The 20,936-nt window shown below is 41.2% G+C and overlaps 1 protein-coding gene across 1 annotated transcript in view; it reads left to right on the forward strand.

Annotated features, from left to right (window-relative positions):
• Positions 1-20,936, forward strand: part of LOC128700931 (zinc finger protein 436-like) — an 81,458-nt gene that overhangs the window by 8,187 nt on the left and 52,335 nt on the right. The window lies entirely within an intron of this gene.

The following is a 20,936-nucleotide window of genomic DNA, read 5'->3' on the forward strand; positions in this document are numbered from 1 at the left end:
TCCCTTAAGGTTTACTATACTAATAGCAGGAGTGTAAGAAATAAGATAGATGAGCTAAGATTAATTGCAAGTGCAGGAAACATAGATATTATTGCTATAACAGAGACCTGGCTCAATCTGAAAGATAGAGAGATGCCCTCTGAATGTCACATACAAGGCTATAAATTATTCCACACTGACAGGGTCAACAGGAAAGGTGGTGGAGTAGCGATGTATGTCAGAGACAATTTAAATTGTTGTGTTAGACAAGATATTAAATTAGAAGCGTCAGCCACTGAATCTGTTTGGTTACAGCTTCTCGAGGGCCGAGAAAAACTAATTTTGGGTGTGATTTACAGGGCCCCAAATCTTGATAGGGAGTGCAGTAAACTTCTATGGGACGAAATTCGTAAGGCATCTACATACGAAAATGTTGTGCTAATGGGAGATTTCAACTATAGACAGATTGACTGGAGCAATTTGACAGGAAATTTAGAGTCAGGTGACTTTCTTGATACGATCCAGGATTGTTTTTTAAAACAGTTTGTGACAGAGCCAACTAGGGGAAATAACCTCCTTGACTTGGTTCTTGCCAGTAGGGAAACACTAATTAATAATCTTGAGGTTAATGATGAGCTTGGGGAAAGTGATCACAAATCACTCAGTTTTAATATATCATGGAATTCCCCTAATAATGGCAATCAAGTCTCCGTCCCTGACTTTCGCTTGGCTGATTTCATAGGACTGAAAAATTACTTAGGTGGGCTGAACTGGAATGACCTGACTAAGGGTCAGGTAGGTGGTGATGGTTGCCGATATGATGCTTTCCAGGGCATAGTTCTAGCTGCTCAGTCAAATTATGTTCCAAATAGGGAAATCAGATCAAACAAAAATGATCCTAAATGGATGAACAATAGATTAAAATATCTGATTGGTCAAAAGAGAGGCATATATAGGCAAATCAAAAGAGGAGAGGGGCAATTGAGAAATCGATATATTCAGTTAAAGAGAGAAATAAAAAAGGGAATTAGAAAAGCAAAAAGAGATTATGAGGTTAAAGTTGCAAGAGAATCGAAGACTAACCCAAAAGGATTCTTTCAGGTATACAGAAGTAAGATCAGGGACAAGATAGGCCCACTCAAAAGTTCCTCGGGTCAGCTCACTGACAGTGATAAGGAAATGTGTAGAATTTTTAACACATACTTCCTCTCAGTTTTTACACAGGAGGATACCAGCGATATTCCAGTAATGATAAATTATGTAGAACAGGACGATAATAAACTGTGCACTATTAGGGTCACAAGTGACATGGTCCTTAGGCAAATAGATAAATTAAAACCTAACAAATCCCCAGGCCCTGATGAACTGTATGCAAGGGTTCTAAAGGAATGTAAAGAGGAGCTTAGCACACCTTTGGCTAATCTTTTCAACATATCACTACAAACTGGCATGGTGCCAGATAAGTGGAAAATGGCAAATGTGATACCTATTTTCAAAACAGGTGACAGGTCCTTAGCTTCGAACTATAGACCAATAAGCCTAACCTCCATAGTGGGAAAATTTATGGAATCAATAATTGCCGAGGCAGTTCGTAGCCACCTTGAAAAGCATAAATTAATCAACGAATCTCAGCATGGTTTTACAAAGGGGCGTTCCTGCCTTACGAATTTATTAACTTTTTTCACTAAGGTATTTGAGGAGGTAGATCATGGTAATGAATATGATATTGTGTATATGGACTTCAGTAAGGCTTTTGACAGGGTCCCACATCAGAGACTATTGAGGAAAATTAAAGCACATGGAATAGGAGGAGAAATTTTTTCCTGGATAGAGGCATGGTTGACAAATAGGCAGCAGAGAGTTTGCATAAATGGGGAGAAATCAGAGTGGGGAAGTGTCACGAGCGGTGTTCCACAGGGGTCAGTGTTGGGCCCCCTGCTGTTCACAATCTACATAAACGACATAGATGAGGGCATAAAGAGCGACATCGGCAAGTTTGCCGATGACACCAAAATAGGCCGTCGAATTCATTCTGACGAGGACATTCGAGCACTCCAGGAAGATTTGAATAGACTGATGCAGTGGTCGGAGAAGTGGCAGATGCAGTTTAATATAGACAAATGCAAAGTTCTAAATGTTGGACAGGACAATAACCATGCCACATATAAACTAAATAATGTAGATCTTAATATTACGGATTGCGAAAAAGATTTAGGAGTTCTGGTTAGCAGTAATCTGAAACCAAGACAACAGTGCATAAGTGTTCGCAATAAAGCTAATAGAATCCTTGGCTTCATATCAAGAAGCATAAATAATAGGAGTCCTCAGGTTGTTCTTCAACTCTATACATCCTTGGTTAGGCCTCATTTAGATTATGCTGCACAGTTTTGGTCACCGTATTACAGAATGGATATAAATTCTCTGGAAAATGTACAAAGGAGGATGACAAAGTTGATCCCATGTATCAGAAACCTTCCCTATGAGGATAGACTAAGGGCCCTGAAACTGCACTCTCTAGAAAGACGTAGAATTAGGGGGGATATGATTGAGGTGTATAAATGGAAGACAGGAATAAATAAAGGGGATGTAAATAGTGTGCTGAAAATATCTAGCCTAGACAGGACTCGCAGCAATGGTTTTAAGTTGGAAAAATTCAGATTCAGGAAGGATATAGGAAAGTACTGGTTTGGTAATAGAGTTGTGGATGAGTGGAACAAACTCCCAAGTACCGTTATAGAGGCCAGAACGTTGTGTAGCTTTAAAAATAGGTTGGATAAATACATGAGTAGATGTGGGTGGGTGTGAGTTAGACCTGATAGCTTGTGCTACCAGGTCGGTTGCCGTGTTCCTCCCTTAAGTCAATGTGACCTGACCTGACTAGGTTGGGTGCATTGGCTTAAGCCGGTAGGAGACTTGGACCTGCCTCGCATGGGCCAGTAGGCCTTCTGCAGTGTTCCTTCGTTCTTATGTTCTTCTTATGTTCTTAAGTCAAAGCAGCAGAGGCCAGGATACAGAGTTTAGAAGAGGAACTGAAAAATCTGAAACAGCCTAAAGAACTAAAGAACATTTTGGGATTGACAACAGAGACTGCTACCTCAGTCACAAATAAGGGGACTGTAGGGAAAGAAGGAGCAAAACTGCATGTAGAAGCTCAGTCAGTGGAGACTGTAGTAAATGAAAGAGCTAAGCTATATGTGGAGGCCCTAACAGACCATAGCAGAACCCAGGGAAAGCCGAGAAGGGAAAATGACAGGCCACTGACCCCAAGTACAGTAGCTAGTGAAACTGAAGAAAGGAAAGCTGCAATGGAGGAAACCAAATTGAATGAGGGGATACACAGGGATATGCAGTGGGAGAATGAAAGGGTGAGTTCAGTCTTTGTGTATGGGCTCCAGGAAGTTGAAGGGGAAACATATGAAGAAAGAAAACAAGGGAAAAAAAAAAGCAATTGAAAGCATCATGAAAGCAATAGGAGAAGATGACATGACCCAGCTGGAAAATTTTCGGAGAATAGGGGGGTTTGTAAAACAAAGAACCCGGCCAGTGAAAGTGACCTTCAAGGCAGAATCAACTCGGAACAGGATCCTGCAGGAGAAAGCACGATTAAGGGACATGCCGGCATACAGGAAGGTGTATCTCGACCGCGACAGAACACAAGAAGAAAGGGGGAAACTGAGAGAGATGGTACAAAGGTGAAAGGAGGAAAGAGAGGGGATGGAGAAGACAGACAGGAGATCCCAGACACAGGAAGATCAAATACAGCCTCCCTCACAACTTCCTATAGAAGCCTCCCAACCAGGTCAACCCCAGTGCAACCAAACACTCTAAACCAAAACACCCATGCCACATCCAATGCCCCCACCCACTACACTACAAACTCCACCCCCACAGCAACCACCCATAGTTCCTTATCAGGTCTCCCACTTCCCCAACCCCAATACACCTCCCAGACCACAGTCTTAGAAAAGGATTTGAAGGTGTGGTATACAAATGCAGATGGAATAACAAATAAGTATGAGGAGTGGCACAAAAGAATCAAGGAGACATCCCCAGACATAATAGCGCTCACAGAAACAAAACTCACCAGAATAATAACAGATTCAATCTTTCCATCCGGATATCAAATCCTCAGGAAAGACAGAGGGAGGAGAGGGGGAGGAGGAGTTGCACTGCTCATTAAAAACCAGTGGGGTTTTGAGAAAATGGAAGGAATGGATGGCACGGGCGAAAGGGACTACTTAGTAGGAACAATCCAGTCTGAGGGACATAAGGTGATAATTGCAGTAATGTACAACCCACCACAGAACTGCAGGAGGCCAAGAGAAGAATACGATGAGAGCAACAGAGCAATGGTCGACACACTAGCCGAGGTGGCCAGGAGAGCACACATGGGAGCAAAGTTACTAGTTATGGGTGATTTCAATCACAAGGAGATTGACTGGGAAAATCTGGAGCCCCATGGGGGTCCCGAAACATGGAGAGCCAAGATGATGGATGTGGTACTGGAAAACCTCATGCGTCAACATGTTAGAGACACTACCAGAGAGAGAGGAGAGGATGAACCAGCTAGACTGGACCTTGTATTCACCTTGAGTTGTTCGGACATCGAGGATATCATGTATGAAAGGCCCATGGGAGCTAGTGATCATGTGGTTCTGTGCTTTGACTACATAGTTGAGCTCCAAGTGGAGAGAGTAGCAGGAATAGGGTGGGAAAAACCAAACAACAAAAGGGGGAACTACCCAGGCATGAGGAACTTCCTTCAAGACATTCAGTGGGAGAGGGAACTGACAGGAAAACCAGTACAAGAAATGATGGACTATGTGGCAACAAAATGCAAGGAGGCAGAGGAGAGGTTTGTTCCCAAGGGAAACAGAAATAATGGGAAGAACAGAACGAGTCCTTGGTTCACCCAAAGGTGTAGGGAGGCAAAAACTAGGTGTACTAGAGAATGGAAAAGGTACAGAAGACAGAGAACTCAGGAAAATAAAGAGATTAGCCGAAGAGCCAGAAACGAATATGCACAGATAAGAAGGGAGGCTCAGCGACAATATGAAAATGACATAGCATCAAAAGTCAAGACTGACCCGAAGCTGTTGTACAGCCACATCAGAAGGAAAACAACAGTCAAGGACCAGGTAATCAGACTGAGGAAGCGTGATTGGGAATTCACAAGAAACGACCGGGAGGTATGTCAGGAGCTCAACATGAGATTTAAAGAAGTATTTACAGTGGAAACCAGTAGGACTCCAGGAAATCAGAACAGGGGGGGGGGTGCACCAGCAAGTGCTGGATGAAATACATATAACCAAGGAGGGGGTGAAGAAGCTGCTGTGCGAACTTGACACCTCAAAGGCGGTGGGACCAGACAACATCTCTCCATGGGTCCTTAAAGAGGGAGCAGAGATATTGTGTGTACCATTAACAAAGATCTTCAACACATCATTTGAAACTGGGCAACTCCCTGAGGTATGGAAGATGGCAAATGTAGTCCCAATTTTTAAAAAGGGAGACAGACATGAGGCACTAAACTACAGACCTGTATCACTAACGTGTATAGTATGCAAGGTCATGGAGAAGATCATCAGGAGGAGAGTGGTAGAGCACCTGGAAAGAAACAAGTGTATAATTGACAACCAGCACGGTTTCAGGGAAGGGAAATCATGTGTCACAAACCTACTAGAGTTTTATGATAAGGTGACAGAAGTAAGACAAGAGAGAGAGGGGTGGATCGACTGCATTTTTTTGAACTGCAAGAAGGCCTTCGACACAGTTCCTCACAAGAGGTTACTGCAAAAGCTAGAGGATCAGGCACACATAACAGGAAAGGCACTGCAATGGATCAGAGAATACCTGACAGGGAGGCAACAACGAGTCATGCTACGTGACGAGGTGTCAGAGTGGGCGCCTGTGACAAGCGGGGTTCCACAGGGGTCAGTCCTAGGACCTGTGCTGTTCTTGGTATATGTGAAGGACATAACGGAAGGGATAGACTCAGAAGTGTCCTTGTTTGCAGATGATGTGAAGTTAATGAGAAGAATCAAATCAGATGAGGATCAGGCAGGACTACAAAGAGACCTGGACAGGCTACAATCCTGGTCCAGTAACTGGCTCCTTGAGTTTAACCCTGCCAAATGCAAAGTCATGAAGATTGGGGAAGGGCAAAGAACACCGCAGACACAATATAGTTTAGATGGCCAAAGACTGCAAACTTCACTCAAGGAAAAAGATCTGGGGGTGAGTATAACACCGAGCATATCTCCTGAGGCGCACATCAATCAGATAACTGCTGCAGCATACGGGCGCCTGGCAAACCTATGGATAGCGTTCCGATACCTCAGCAAGGATTTGTTCAAGACTCTGTATACCATTTACGTCAGGCCCATACTGGAGTATGCAGCACCAGTTTGGAATCCACACCTAGTCAAGCATGTCAAGAAATTAGAGAAGGTGCAAAGGTTTGCAACAAGACTAGTCCCAGAGCTACGGGGATTGTCCTACTAAGAAAGGTTGAGGGAAATCGGCCTGACGACACTGGAGGACAGGAGGGTCAGGGGAGACATGATAATGACATATAAAATACTGTGCTGAATAGACAAGGTGGACAAAGACGGGATGTTCCAGAGATGGGACACAGACACAAGAGGTCACAATTGGAAGTTGAAGACTCAGATGAATCAAAGGGATGTTAGAAAGTATTTCTTCAGTCATAGAGTGGTCAGGCCGTGGAATGGCCTAGAAAGTGAAGTAGTGGAGGCGGGAACCATACATAGTTTTAAGGCGAGGTATGATAAAGCTCATGGGGCAGGAAGAGAGAGGACCTAGTAGCAATCAGTGAATAGGCAGGGCCAGGAGCTATGACTCGACCCCTGCAACCACAAATAGGTGAGTACAAATAGGTGAGTACACACACTCATGTGGAAATGCTTTATTTACAGCTAGCAAAGTCAGGGTATTTCTCCAGAATGGTCTGTAATATACCACTGTGGATAAAATACTGTGCCATTTCTTGAACATTTCTGAGTGAGTTATCTCTAAATTCATTAACTTGATCGCACTCCAGTACATAATGACGCAAGGTGTGACAATAGTCCATCTGGCAAAGTTTACATTTCGTTTGGTCTACATCTGGTAGTGGTGATTTAACCTGCCATAGATACTTGTAACCCAGCCGGAGCCGGGCAGTAGTGACATCCAAGAGTCTGCTTATCTTGTTTGATGCACCATAGACATGTGGCTCCTCCTGCATGATGGAATGATGATAGATGGACTGACTGGTGTCAATCTCCCTAAGTCTTAAGTCAATAAAGTTCAATTGAAGTTCTTTTCGTATTATTGTTCTCAAACTGATAACTGACAACCCAAGATTGTAATCTACCCTCTCTTTGAAAGCATGCAGCTTAGCCAATTTATCAGTTCCGTCATGCATCTGAAGACCAATGTGAGATGGAATCCACAGCATGTGCACTCTGACTCCACGGTCCACAATCTTGCCATACCTGTGTCTGGCTTCTGACACAAGCATGACACAATTTATACTTAATGAGTTGAGAGCATTTATGGGTGACAGAGAATCAGTTACAATTAAAGTGTCAACCTTAGATACAAGGATGCATTTGAGTGCAAGGAGTATGGCAAACAGTTCTGTTTGAAGGGTAGAGGCCCAGTTATTGATGCGTGCTCCAATTTCTTTATGAGAGCCATCACTCTGTATGACAACAGCAGCACTACCAGCTGCACCAGTGGATTGGTGAACAGAACCATCAACGTAAATAATTTGTGAAAGAGTGTTCTGTGTGACTAAGTTATCAATACAGCTTAAGGCATCATGTTTGGCTTCAAGACAAAGCTTTGGTTGTGATTTAAGAAGAGTTTTTGGGGGAAATGGAAGAATGGTAGTTTGGAATGGGATAATATCCCATGGAGCAGGGAAGTGTCTCTGTTGCCTAACTTGACATAGATCATGTAGCTGGTTCATGCGGAGGTCGGTTCCAGTTTTTTTGGTCCATCTGGAAGGATGTTCACCAGTGCTGAGGAAAGTTTTGAGGGCTTCTGTGCAGGGGTTTGAATGGGCTAACCTAAGCATATTGACCCCAATAAGGATATTTCTTTCAGTAACACGATCTTTAATGCTTGGAATATTAAGTTCTTTATGCATATTTAAAATTTTGGCAGTACGAGGGCATCCTAGGATGATCCTCATTGCTTCGTTTTGCAGTTTTTGCAGCCCTCCAAGCTTCCAGTCAGACACGAGTGCAAGTAGTGGCGCCGCATAATCAACCAATGATCTAATATAAGCAAGATACATCATTTTCACAATTTTAACATTAGCACCATACCTGGGATGAAAACCTGCCACAACTCTAAGTGCTCTCAGCCTTTCTTTGTATTGGCGACAAAGTCTCGTTACAACAGGTCCAAGTAGTGGAACCTCAAAGCCTAGATACCTGTATCTGCTCACATATTCTAGAAGAGACCCATCATGCAACTGGATCTGACGAACTGTGCCTCTCTGTCGAGGAGGACGCCTGTTGAGTATCTTTGTTTTATCCCCTGAGATTATTAACCCCAGGTCCTGACACGAGGCTAGTACATGATTAAGAATGTTTTGGGTGTTGGAGAATCCGGTGGTGTGAATCATTATATCATCAGCAAAACTAATCATATAATGATGGGGCTGGTTAGGCATAGCATTAAGTAAGGCATTAATCAGAATATTGAAAAGGGTGGGACTAAGTACACCTCCCTGTGGGGTTCCTAATTAAAAACCTATCGTTACACTTCTATGTCCCTGGAAAAACAAAGACGACTTTCTGTTGGATAGGTAACCTTTAATCCAGCGGAGAAGCCATCCTCCAACATCCATTCTGGCAAGTTCACATGCATGCATTGTAGTGAACTGTTTTGTAAATTTTACATCTCGTACTGTATCATATGTTACTGTTATCTTTAAGTATTGTTAACACAGTGGAATGGGAGAATACCACTGGTAGTGTCATCCTGCCAGAATGTAGTATAACCTATACCCTAAGAGAAACAACTCTGGAACATGTGTAATACGTATTCGGCTGGCTGGCTGGCTAGCAGGCCGGGTGGGTGGGTGGCTGCCAGACTGACTTAATTTGGATCTCTCTCCATCTGTATCTGTCTGTCTGTCTGTCTGTCTGTTTCTCTCTCTCTCTCTCTCTCTCTCTCTCTCTCTCTCTCTCTCTCTCTCTCTCTCTCTCTCTCTCTCTCTCTCTCTCTCTCTCTCTCTCTCTCTCTCTCTCTCTCTCTCTCTCTCTCTCTCTCTTCCCCCCTCTCTCTCTCCTTTCTCTCTTTCACAGGTACACATAAGTAAAGTTGTCATACATAGTGTAAATTACCTAGGATAACTCTAAAAATCCAGACAAAGTGCTATACAGTGGATCTGTGCTCCAGTGCCCTAAATTGCTGAGGTGGTTTGGTCATTTAGGGAGAATGGATCAAAGTAGAATGACATGGAGAGTGTATAAATCTGTAGGGAAAGGAAGGCGGGGTAGGGGTCTTCCTCAAAAAGGTTGGAAGGAAGGGGTAAAGGAGGTGTTGTGGGCGAGGGGTTTGGACTTCCAGCAAGCGTGCATGAGCATGTTAGATAGGAGTGAATGGAGACAAATGGTATTTGGAACCTGACGATCTGTTGGAGTGTGAGCAGGGTAATATTTGGTAAAGGGATTCAGGGAAACCGGTTATTTTTGTAACCGGACTTGAGTCCTGGAAATGGGAAGTACAATGCCTGCACTTTAAAGGAGGGGTTTGAGATATTGGCAGTTTGGATGGATATGTTGTGTATCTTTATACGTATATGCTTCTAAACTGTTGTGTTCTGAGCACCTCTGCAAAAACAGAGATTATGTGTGAGTGTGGTGAAAGTGTTGAATGATGATGAAAGTATTTTCTTTTTGGGGATTTTCTTTCTTTTTGGGTGACCCTGCCTCGGTGGGAGATGGCCGACTTGTTGAAAAAAAAAATTAATACACCTACCATCTGACTTACGACCTGCTTGACTTATGACCACTCGACTTACGACCGTGTTTTTTATGCCAAATTTCTGGGAAATAAACAACTATTTGTGTTGTACACAGTGTTTATCCTAAACCTTACTGTATAAAATACAGTACTAACAACATAAAAAGTAAAGTAAAACATGAAATACCAAAATAAAACAATAAAATAAAGTCATTACAAAAATGTTTTGTTGATATTCAGTAGTAAAGTTCGACTTACGACCATTTCGACTTACGACCAGTTTCTCGGAACCGAACTCGGTCGTAAGTCGGATGGTAGGTGCAATTATTATTACAATAATACGTATGTACTAATATTAATAATAATAATATTATTATTAAACTATAATATAATATAGTGTTTACTCATTACTTACCTTAAAATATCTGTAGTCTTAATATAGAGTGAGAGGTGGGTAAACAAGATTAAATGAATAAATGAGAGTGTAGAAGGTTTGTGAGTTTTGTAAACAAACTAGTTGTTGTTGTTGTTACAAGCCCGGACACGAATGATTTTTGTTCACTCTGTCAAGCTGACTGGAAAAAATCTCAAATTTATGTTAATTTATATGTTACATATCGTGTTCATTATATAATTTTGAAAAATCATAGATTAAGCAGAATGTCTATATTAATGTTTTATACACATTTAATGTGCCTCAGAGTGATTATTATTGTTATTATTATTATTATTAATATGGCATCTTCAAGACCAATAACACACTCTTAATGATTTTAATGTGTAGCTGCATGCCAGCACAGGTGCAAGATGTGGAGTTTAAAGCAGTTAAGTTCATATTTTATTCATTCTAGAATGTATATCAGGTTTTTATGTTATTTATATTGTTTATTATGTCGTATTAGATGAATTGTGATAGAAAAATAAGCCGTAGAGTGATATTAGCATCATAATGAAAATGTGACGACTCTGCTTCGTGTGTAATACCTGTTGGTTCATGAGCGGCTCTGAGACAGAGACAAGCTGACAGAAAGACAGGCACACAGGTAGACAGAAAGACACACAGGTAGACAGAAAGACAGACACTCAGGTAGACAGACACACACAGGAAAACAAAAGACAGACATAGACAGATACAGACAGATATACAAGCAGACAGATACAGACAGATTTATGTGCAACAGTGAAAACAAATAGAGTTCGAGAGTAAGAACCTTTATTGCCACGATCTCCAGCGCAAAATTCAGACTTCCTCTTAGGGACCATGGTGAAATTTACTGCCTAGTTAGTACAGTTAATACAATACGTATGATGCTGCTGATAGGGCAGGGTAACTCAAACTAATGCTGCCTGCATGGCGCATTGCCGCCGGGAATATCGTCAAATATTTTACAGTGGCATGTATCAGCCGGCCCAGCCCAGCTGCCAGATGTACGGTCGTAGGTCGAGTGGACGTATATCGAGCAGGTCGTAAGTCGGATGGTAGGTGTATTTAAAAAAAAAAAATTAACAATTAAATCAGCATTACGTATCAATCAATCAGTCAATCAAGTTTATTCTCTATAAAGATTACAATGCGGGGTTTACAGATTTTGAATATTGTGTGTTTTACATGTTATAAAATACTAATTACAGAGGGGGCCACTAGGACACCTAGCATGGCTAGGCATTTCGGGCAGACTTAGATTAATTCTTAACTCTAAATTAATACAGATTATGGAGTAAGCTGGTATTAAGGCTAAGTGACTTCATTATAGTTTGTGAGTTTAGCAATGTAAATGCTTTTGTTTTGGCACAATACACAGGTTCTATATTGTAGTATCACAGGCAAACCTATGACTAGCTAGGATTCATTATTATTTTTTTATTAAGATTCGTATTTCTGTGATTATAGTTAAGTGGGTGAGTGAGTGCAAGTGTGAACAGGTGGTTTTCATGTACAGTGGACCCCCGGTTAACGATTTTAATCCGTGCAAGAGGGGTAATTGTTATGCGAAATAATCGTTATGCGAATGAATTTTCCCCATAAGAAATAATGGAAATCAAATTAATCCATGCAAGACACCCAAAAGTATGAAAAAAAAATTTTTTTACCACATGAAATATTAATTTTAATACACACAAACTGAAAAAGGCATGCACACTTACATGACACTTACTTTTATTGAAGATCTGGTGATGATTGATGGGATGGGAGGAGGGGAGAGCATTATCTTCTTACTGTTTAGAAGGGGAATCCCCTTCCATTAGGACTTGAGGTAGTAAGTCCTTTTCTGGGGTTACTTCCCTTCTTCTTTTAATGCCACTAGGGCCAGCTTCAGAGTCACTGGACTTCTTTCGCACAAGATATCTGTCCATAGTGGCCTGTACCTCTCGTTCCTTTATCACTTCCCTAAAGTGTTTCACAACATTGTCAGTGTAATAATCACCAGCACGGCTTGCAATAGCTGTGTGAGGGTGATTTTCATCCATGAAGGTTTGCACTTCAAGCCACTTTGCACAGATTTCCTTAATCTTTGTAGTAGGCAACTTCTTCAATTTCTCTCTCCCCTCCTCTGAACCAGTTTCCCCAGGTCTGGCCTCTTGCTCTTGAAGTTGATCTATCAGCTCATCAGTGGTTAGTTCTTCATTGTCCTCCTCCACCAACTCTTCCACATCCTCCGCACTAACCTCCAACCCCAAGGACTTTCCCAATGCCACAATGGATTCCTCAACTGGCATAATCCTCTCAGGGTTAGCCTCAAACCCTTCAAAATCCCTTTTGTCTACACATTCTGGCCACAGTTTCTTCCAAGCAGAGTTCAAGGTCCTCTTAGTCACTTCCTCCCAAGCCTTACCTATAAGGTTTACACAATTGAGGATATTAAAGTGATCTCTCCAAAACTCTCTTAGAGTCAGTTTCTGAGGTCACTACAAAGCACCTTTCAAACAGAGCTTTTGTGTACAGTTTCTTGAAGTTGGAAATAACCTGCTGGTCCATGGGCTGCAGGAGAGGAGTGGTATTAGGAGGCAAAAACTTCACCTTAATGAAGCTCATGTCCCCATAAAGTCGCTCTGCCACGTCTGTAGGATGACCAGGGGCATTGTCTAACACCAGGAGGCACTTAAGTTCTAATTTCTTTTCAGTTAGGTAATCTTTCACATTGGGGGCAAATGCATGGTGTAACCAGTTATAGAAAAAGTCCCTAGTGACCCATGCTTTACTGTTTGCCCTCCACAGCACACACAAATTATCCTTGAGGACATTCTTTTGCCTGAACGCTCTGGGAGTTTCAGAGTGATACACTAATAAAGGCTTAACTTTGCAATCACCACTAGCATTGGCACACATCAACAAAGTAAGCCTGTCTTTCATAGGCTTATGTCCTGGGAGTGCCTTTTCCTCCTGAGTAATGTAGGTCCTGCTTGGCATTTTCTTCCAGAACAGGCCTGTTTCATCACAATTAAACACTTGTTCAGGTTTCAGTCCTTCACTTTCTATGTACTCCTTGAATTCCTGCACATATTTTTCAGCCGCTTTGTGGTCCGAACTGGCAGCCTCACCATGCCTTATCACACTATGGATGCCACTACGCTTCTTAAATCTCTCAAACCAACCTTTGCTGGCCTTAAATTCACTCACATCATCACTAGTTGCAGGCAGTTTTTTAATTAAATCGTCATGCAACTTCCTAGCCTTTTCACATATGATCGCTTGAGAGACGCTATCTCCTGCTATCTGTTTTTCATTTATCCACACCAATAAGAGTCTCTCAACATCTTCCATCACTTGCGATCTTTGTTTCGAAAACACAGTTAAACCTTTGGCAAGAACAGCTTCCTTGATTGTCTTTCTGGTGCCCACAATAGTAGCGATGGTTGATTGGGGTTTCTTGTACAGCTTGACTAGGTCGGCTATACGCACTCCACTTTCATACTTATCAATGATCTCTTTCTTCATTTCTATTGTAATTCTCACCCTTACTGGTGTAGGGTTGGCACTAGAAGCTTTCTTGGGGCCCATGGTCACTTATTTTCCCGAAACAGCACCGAAAACACTGTAATAATACGAAATATTCCGAGTGTATGCTTGGATGTTACCGCGGAGGCTGGCTGGTAAACAATGGGACGGGCGGCACATGTGAGGCTGGCTGAGGGCGCACATTGGACGCGTCTCGGACGAAAATCGTTGAGCGGGTTTTTAATCGGTATGCGCGGCAAAAATTTTGCGATTAAAGTAAGCGGTATGCGAAATAATCGCTATGTGATGCCATCGTTATGCGGGGGTCCACTGTATTTAGTTGTCGGGGTGTATCAGGGAGATAAGATGTTGTCTACCGGTAGTTTTGAAGGTGATGAATGTGTCTGCAGTTCTAGAGCTTTCAGGTAGGGTGTTCCAGATTTTAGGCCCTTTGACATACATGGAATTTTTGTAAAGGTTTAGTCGGACACAGGTCATGTCATAAAGATGTTTGTGTCTGGTGTTATGCCTGTGGGTCCTGTCACAACCATCAAGAAAGCATTTTAGGTCAAGGTTAATATTGTAATTTAAGGTACCATAGAAGTAGATTGCACAGTAGTAAGTGTGGATGCTTGGAACGGGGAGTAAGTTTAGATCTATGAATAGTGGGGGGGGGGGAGGGGTGTTGCCAGAGATAGGATTTAGTGATTATTCTTACTGCAGCTTTTTGTTGGGTTATTATTGGCTTCAGGTGTGTTGCTGCAGTTGATCCCCAAGCACAAATAGCATAGGTGAGGTATGGATAAATGAGTGAATGGTATAGTGTGAGAAGGGCAGTTTGCGGCACGTAGTATCGTATCTTGGAGAGGATTCCAACCGTTTTGGATACTTTTTTTGTTATGTGTTGGATATGGGTACTGAAATTCAGGTTGTTGTTGAGGTATAGGCCTAGGAATTTTCCCTCATTATGTCTGGCAATTAAAGTGTTGTCGATTTTAATGTTAAGTTGCGCAACACCTGCTCTGCTACCAAACATAATATAGTAGGTTTTGTCAGTGTTAAGTGTAAGTTTATTAGCTGTCATCCAAGTCGATATTTTGAACAGCTCCTCATTAACAATGGTGTTGAGGGTGGCAAGATTAGGGTGGGAGATGACATAAGTCGTGTCGTCAGCAAAGAGAATGGGTTTCAGGTGTTGGAATATGTTTGGAAGATCATTGATGTAAATGAGGAAGAGCAGGGGACCAAGGACACTTCCCTGTGGAACTCCAGTATCAAGTGGCCATGTTGATGAGGCTGTGTCTTTAATGGTGACATACTGATACCTATTTGTAAGGTAGGATTTAAAATGTGCAAGCGCATGGCCTCTTATACCATAATGGTCAAGTTTGTGGAGTAGGATGCCGTGGTCTACTGTGTCAGAAGCTTTTCTTAGGTCAATAAAAATTCCTAGCGGATATTCGTTCTTTTCCAATGCTGTGTAAAGCAGATCTAGCATTTGTACAATTGCATCATTAGTGTGTTTATTTTTCCTGAATCCAAATTGGCAGGGGTTGAGTATGTTTTGTGCCATTATAAATGAATATAGTCTCCTGTGCACGAGTATCTCGAAGATTTTGGATAGCAATGGTAAGTTTGGTATTGGCCTATAGTTGTTTACATCTGTACGGTCACCACCTTTAAGTATTGGTGTAACATACCTTTATTGAAGACTAATGCTGGCTTCTGGAATGCCTTATACACTTGCTGCATGCCTGATACACTTCCTGCATGCCTGCTACACTTCCTGCATGCCTGCTACACTTCCTGCATGCCTGCTACACTTCCTGCATGCCTGCTACACTTTCTGCATGCCTGCTACACTTTCTGCATGCCTGCTACACTTTTTGCATGCCTGCTACACTTTTTGCATGCCTGCTACACTTTTTGCATGCCTGCTACACTTTTTGCATGCCTGCTACACTTCCTGCATGCCTGCTACACTTCCTGCAGACCTGCTACACTTCCTGCATACCTGTGTTACATCAGGGGCCATGTCTATAGGCCTGTTTTGGCCCCTTTCCGTAACAAGATGTCGAATCCAGCTCTGGTCTAGTTGTCCTTAGACACATGTCAATTTAATATGGGGATTATCATTAGGAGATTGATCTGACTAAATAAAATGTGATCTTTATTATAAAAGAACCCATATGAAACTTAGTATGTAATACAATGTTCTCTCTCTCTCTCTCTCTCTCTCTCTCTCTCTCTCTCTCTCTCTCTCTCTCTCTCTCTCTCTCTTGTAGTGTTATATATAAAAGTACACATTGCATGGGACTAAGTAATCTTCTAGAGCGGGGGAATGTATTAAAGGATGAGTGCCTGAATGTGCCCAGAAGAGAGTGTATGAAGCTACTCTGAGCGAGTGTGGGAACCTACTCAGAGCAAGAATGGTGAACCTACTGACTACCACTGAGTGTTAAGCGGACGTCAGGTTGGTCACGTGACTGAGGGAGACGTCAGTACCTGAACTGCTAACCAGCATTGTAATTAGTGGTTTCCCACTACATAACAATAACAGTATTATGAACGCCTAACAATATGATATAACAATATTACCATTAACCTATATATATATATATATATATATATATATATATATATATATATATATATATATATATATTATATATATATATATATATATATATATATTTTTTTTTTTATTATCACACCGGCCGATTCCCACCAAGGCAGGGTGGCCCGAAAAAGAAAAACTTTCACCATCATTCACTCCATCACTGTCTTGCCAGAAGGGTGCTTTACACTACAGTTTTTAAACTGCAACATTAACACCCCTCCTTCAGAGTGCAGGCACTGTACTTCCCATCTCCAGGACTCAAGTCCAGCCTGCCGGTTTCCCTGAATCCCTTCATAAATGTTACTTTGCTCACACTCCAACAGCACGTCAAGTATTAAAAACCATTTGTCTCCATTCACTCCTATCAAACACGCTCACGCATGCCTGCTGGAAGTCCAAGCCCCTCGCACACAAAACCTCCTTTACCCCCTCCCTCCAACCCTTCCTAGGCCGACCCCTACCCCGCCTTCCTTCCACTACAGACTGATACACTCTTGAAGTCATTCTGTTTCGCTCCATTCTCTCTACATGTCCGAACCACCTCAACAACCCTTCCTCAGCCCTCTGGACAACAGTTTTGGTAATCCCGCACCTCCTCCTAACTTCCAAACTACGAATTCTCTGCATTATATTCACACCACACATTGCCCTCAGACATGACATCTCCACTGCCTCCAGCCTTCTCCTCGCTGCAACATTCATCACCCACGCTTCACACCCATATAAGAGCGTTGGTAAAACTATACTCTCATACATTCCCCTCTTTGCCTCCAAGGACAAAGTTCTTTGTCTCCACAGACTCCTAAGTGCACCACTCACTCTTTTTCCCTCATCAATTCTATGATTCACCTCATCTTTCATAGACCCATCCGCTGACACGTCCACTCCCAAATATCTGAATACGTTCACCTCCTCCATACTCTCTCCCTCCAATCTGATATTCAATCTTTCATCACCTAATCTTTTTGCTATCCTCATAACCTTACTCTTTCCTGTATTCACCTTTAATTTTCTTCTTTTGCACACCCTACCAAATTCATCCACCAATCTCTGCAACTTCTCTTCAGAATCTCCCAAGAGCACAGTGTCATCAGCAAAGAGCAGCTGTGACAACTCCCACTTTGTGTGTGATTCTTTATCTTTTAACTCCACGCCTCTTGCCAAGACCCTCGCATTTACTTCTCTTACAACCCCATCTATAAATATATTAAACAACCACGGTGACATCACACATCCTTGTCTAAGGCCTACTTTTACTGGAAATATATATATATATATATATATATATATATATATATATATATATATATATATATATATTGCATATATATACATATACATATATATATATATACATATATTTTTTTTTTCAACAAGTCGGCCGTCTCCCACCGAGGCAGGGTGACCCAAAAAAGAAAGAAAATCCCCAAAAAGAAAATACTTTCATCATCATTCAACACTTTCACCACACTCGCACATTATCACTGTTTTTGCAGAGGTGCTCAGAATACAACAGTCTAGAAGCATACACATATAAAGATACACAACATATCCCTCCAAACTGCCAATATCCCAAACCCCTCCTTTAAAGTGCAGGCATTGTTCTTCCCATTTCCAGGACTCAAATCCGACTATATGAAAATAACCGGTTTCCCTGAATCCCTTCACTAAATATTACCCTGCTCACACTCCAACAGATCGTCAGGTCCCAAGTACCATTCGTCTCCATTCACTCCTATCTAACACGCTCACGCACACTTGCTGGAAGTCGAAGCCCCTTACCCACAAAACCTCCTTTACCCCCTCTCTCCAACCCTTTCGAGGACGACCCCTACCCCGCCTTCCTTCCCCTATAGATTTATATGCTTTCCATGTCATTCTACTTTGATCCATTCTCTCTAAATGACCAAACCACCTCAACAACCCCTCTTCTGCCCTCTGACTAATACTTTTATATATATATATATATATATATATATATGTATGTATGTATATATATATATACACAGTACATATATATGTACTATATATATACAGGAAGGCCCCACTTACACGGCTGGTTAGGTTCCAGGCTACCGCCATAAAGCAGAAACCGCCGTAAAGTGGAACACCCTTTTTTTCCCACTTACAAATGCATACAAACACTAGATAACAAGTTTACACTAACATATATTAAGTTAGCAATAGAACCAGGCTTCAAAAAACAATAAAAAAGTACAATACACACATAGTGCACTCATTACTTACCTTAAAATATTTATAGTCTTAATCTAGGGTGAGACAAGTAGTATTTATTGTAAGAAATCAAGTGTGGTATGTATGGTAGTCAGCCAGGCTACCATACCAGGCCACCCCACCTACACATACAATTCTATGATATTTAAGCATCCCAGAGCTATAAAATGTATATACAGTTCACTCATTACTTACCTTAAAATATAGGGTGAGATGAGTAGTATTTATTGTAAAAAATCAAGTGTGGTATGTATGGTAGTCAGCTGGGCTACCATACCAGGCCAACCCACCTACACATAATATTCTATTACATTTAAGCATCCCAGAGCGATAAAATGTATATACAGTTCACTCATTACTTACCTTAAAATATTTGTAGTCTTAATGTAGGGTCAGGAGTAAGTAAATGAGATAAAACGAATAAATGAGAGAGAGAAAGAATGAGTGCATGAGAGAGGACAGGCGCAGAGTTATGTAAACAAACCAGGCGAAGGTAAGTTTTGTAAACAAAGTGTACACGTCTGGTCTGTGTACAAGTTACATTGTGTACAGGTTGTCTCTACATTGATACGGTAGAATAAATAAAGAAGAACACTCCCATTCTCATGTAACATCATTTTGAGAAGAAATGATGCTCTGAGTGAAGGCAATGGAAATAAGTCACTCTGACTTTTTTGGGTTATCCTAGGTTCTCTACACATATGTTGTTATGTATGATAATCTATGTAACTGTAATTGTGTATACCTGAATAAACTTACTTACATACATACAAAAGGAATAATTTTCTTCAGTTATCCCCAGTAACACATTTTCTCTTATGTTAGATTAGAGAAAATGTTATTCTTGGCATCACTTGTACAAGTTATCTGGCTACCACATCTCATATTTATGTTTATTTATTCTATTGTAGGGTGTATTTATCATCTTTTTATGTTATGTATCGTGTTTATTATATAATTTTGAAAAAAATATCATAGATGGATTAATGAAAATGTGTATTTAACGTAATATACGACATTTAAATGAGACTCGATGATTATTATTATCATTACTAATATGACGTCTGGAGACATAAGACACTCTTACTGATTTTAATGTGTACCTGCATGCCAGCACAGTATGTAAGTTTATTTAAGTACAGGTATACATATGTATAATTATCAGAGTATATATAAAATATGAAATAACTTTTAAAAACATTTGAAATTTTGGAGTTTCCAGACAAAATGGAGAGACTTAGTGCTTACTGAGTTCACAAAGAATGTAAACAAACAAGGTGGGGCGCGGTGACCGTATTAGAAAGTCAGGTGGGGGGAGCCGTATAGCGAGTTTTGATCATAATTTGAAATGACCGTATTAGCGGAACGCCGTAAAGTGAAACGTCGTAAAGCGGGGCCTTCCTGTATATATATATATATATATATATATATATAATATATATAATATATATATATATGTCTCATAAACACGCTAGATAACAGGGATATCTTGCTACTCCTACTTACACTTTGGTCACACTTCACAGACACGCACATGCATATATATATATACATACATCTAGGTTTTTCTCCTTTTTCTAAATAGCTCTTGTTCTTTTTTATTTCTTCTATTGTCCTTGGGGAAGTGGAAAAGAATCTTTCCTCCGTAAGCCATGCGTGTCGTATGAGGCGACTAAAATGCCGGGAGCAATGGGCTAGTAACCCCTTCTCCTGTATACATTTACTAAAAAAGAGAAGAAGAAAAACTTTATAAAATTGGGATGCTTAAATGTGCGTGGATGTAGTGCGGATGACAAGAAACAGATGATTGCTGATGTTATGAATGAAAAGAAGTTGGATGTCCTGGCTCTAAGCGAAACAAAGCTGAAGGGGGTAGGAGAATTTCAGTGGGGGGAAATAAATGGGATTAAATCTGGAGTATCTGAGAGAGTTAGAGCAAAGGAAGGGGTAGCAGTAATGTTAAATGATCAGTTATGGAAGGTGAAAAGAGAATATGAATGTGTAAATTCAAGAATTATGTGGATTAAAGTAAAGGTTGGATGCGAGAAGTGGGTCATAATAAGCGTGTATGCACCTGGAGAAGAGAGGAATGCAGAGGAGAGAGAGAGATTTTGGGAGATGTTAAGTGAATGTATAGGAGCCTTTGAACCAAGTGAGAGAGTAATTGTGGTAGGGGAC

Source organism: Cherax quadricarinatus, unplaced genomic scaffold (assembly GCF_038502225.1).
Source record: "Cherax quadricarinatus isolate ZL_2023a unplaced genomic scaffold, ASM3850222v1 Contig89, whole genome shotgun sequence".
Lineage (NCBI taxonomy): Eukaryota > Metazoa > Arthropoda > Malacostraca > Decapoda > Parastacidae > Cherax > Cherax quadricarinatus.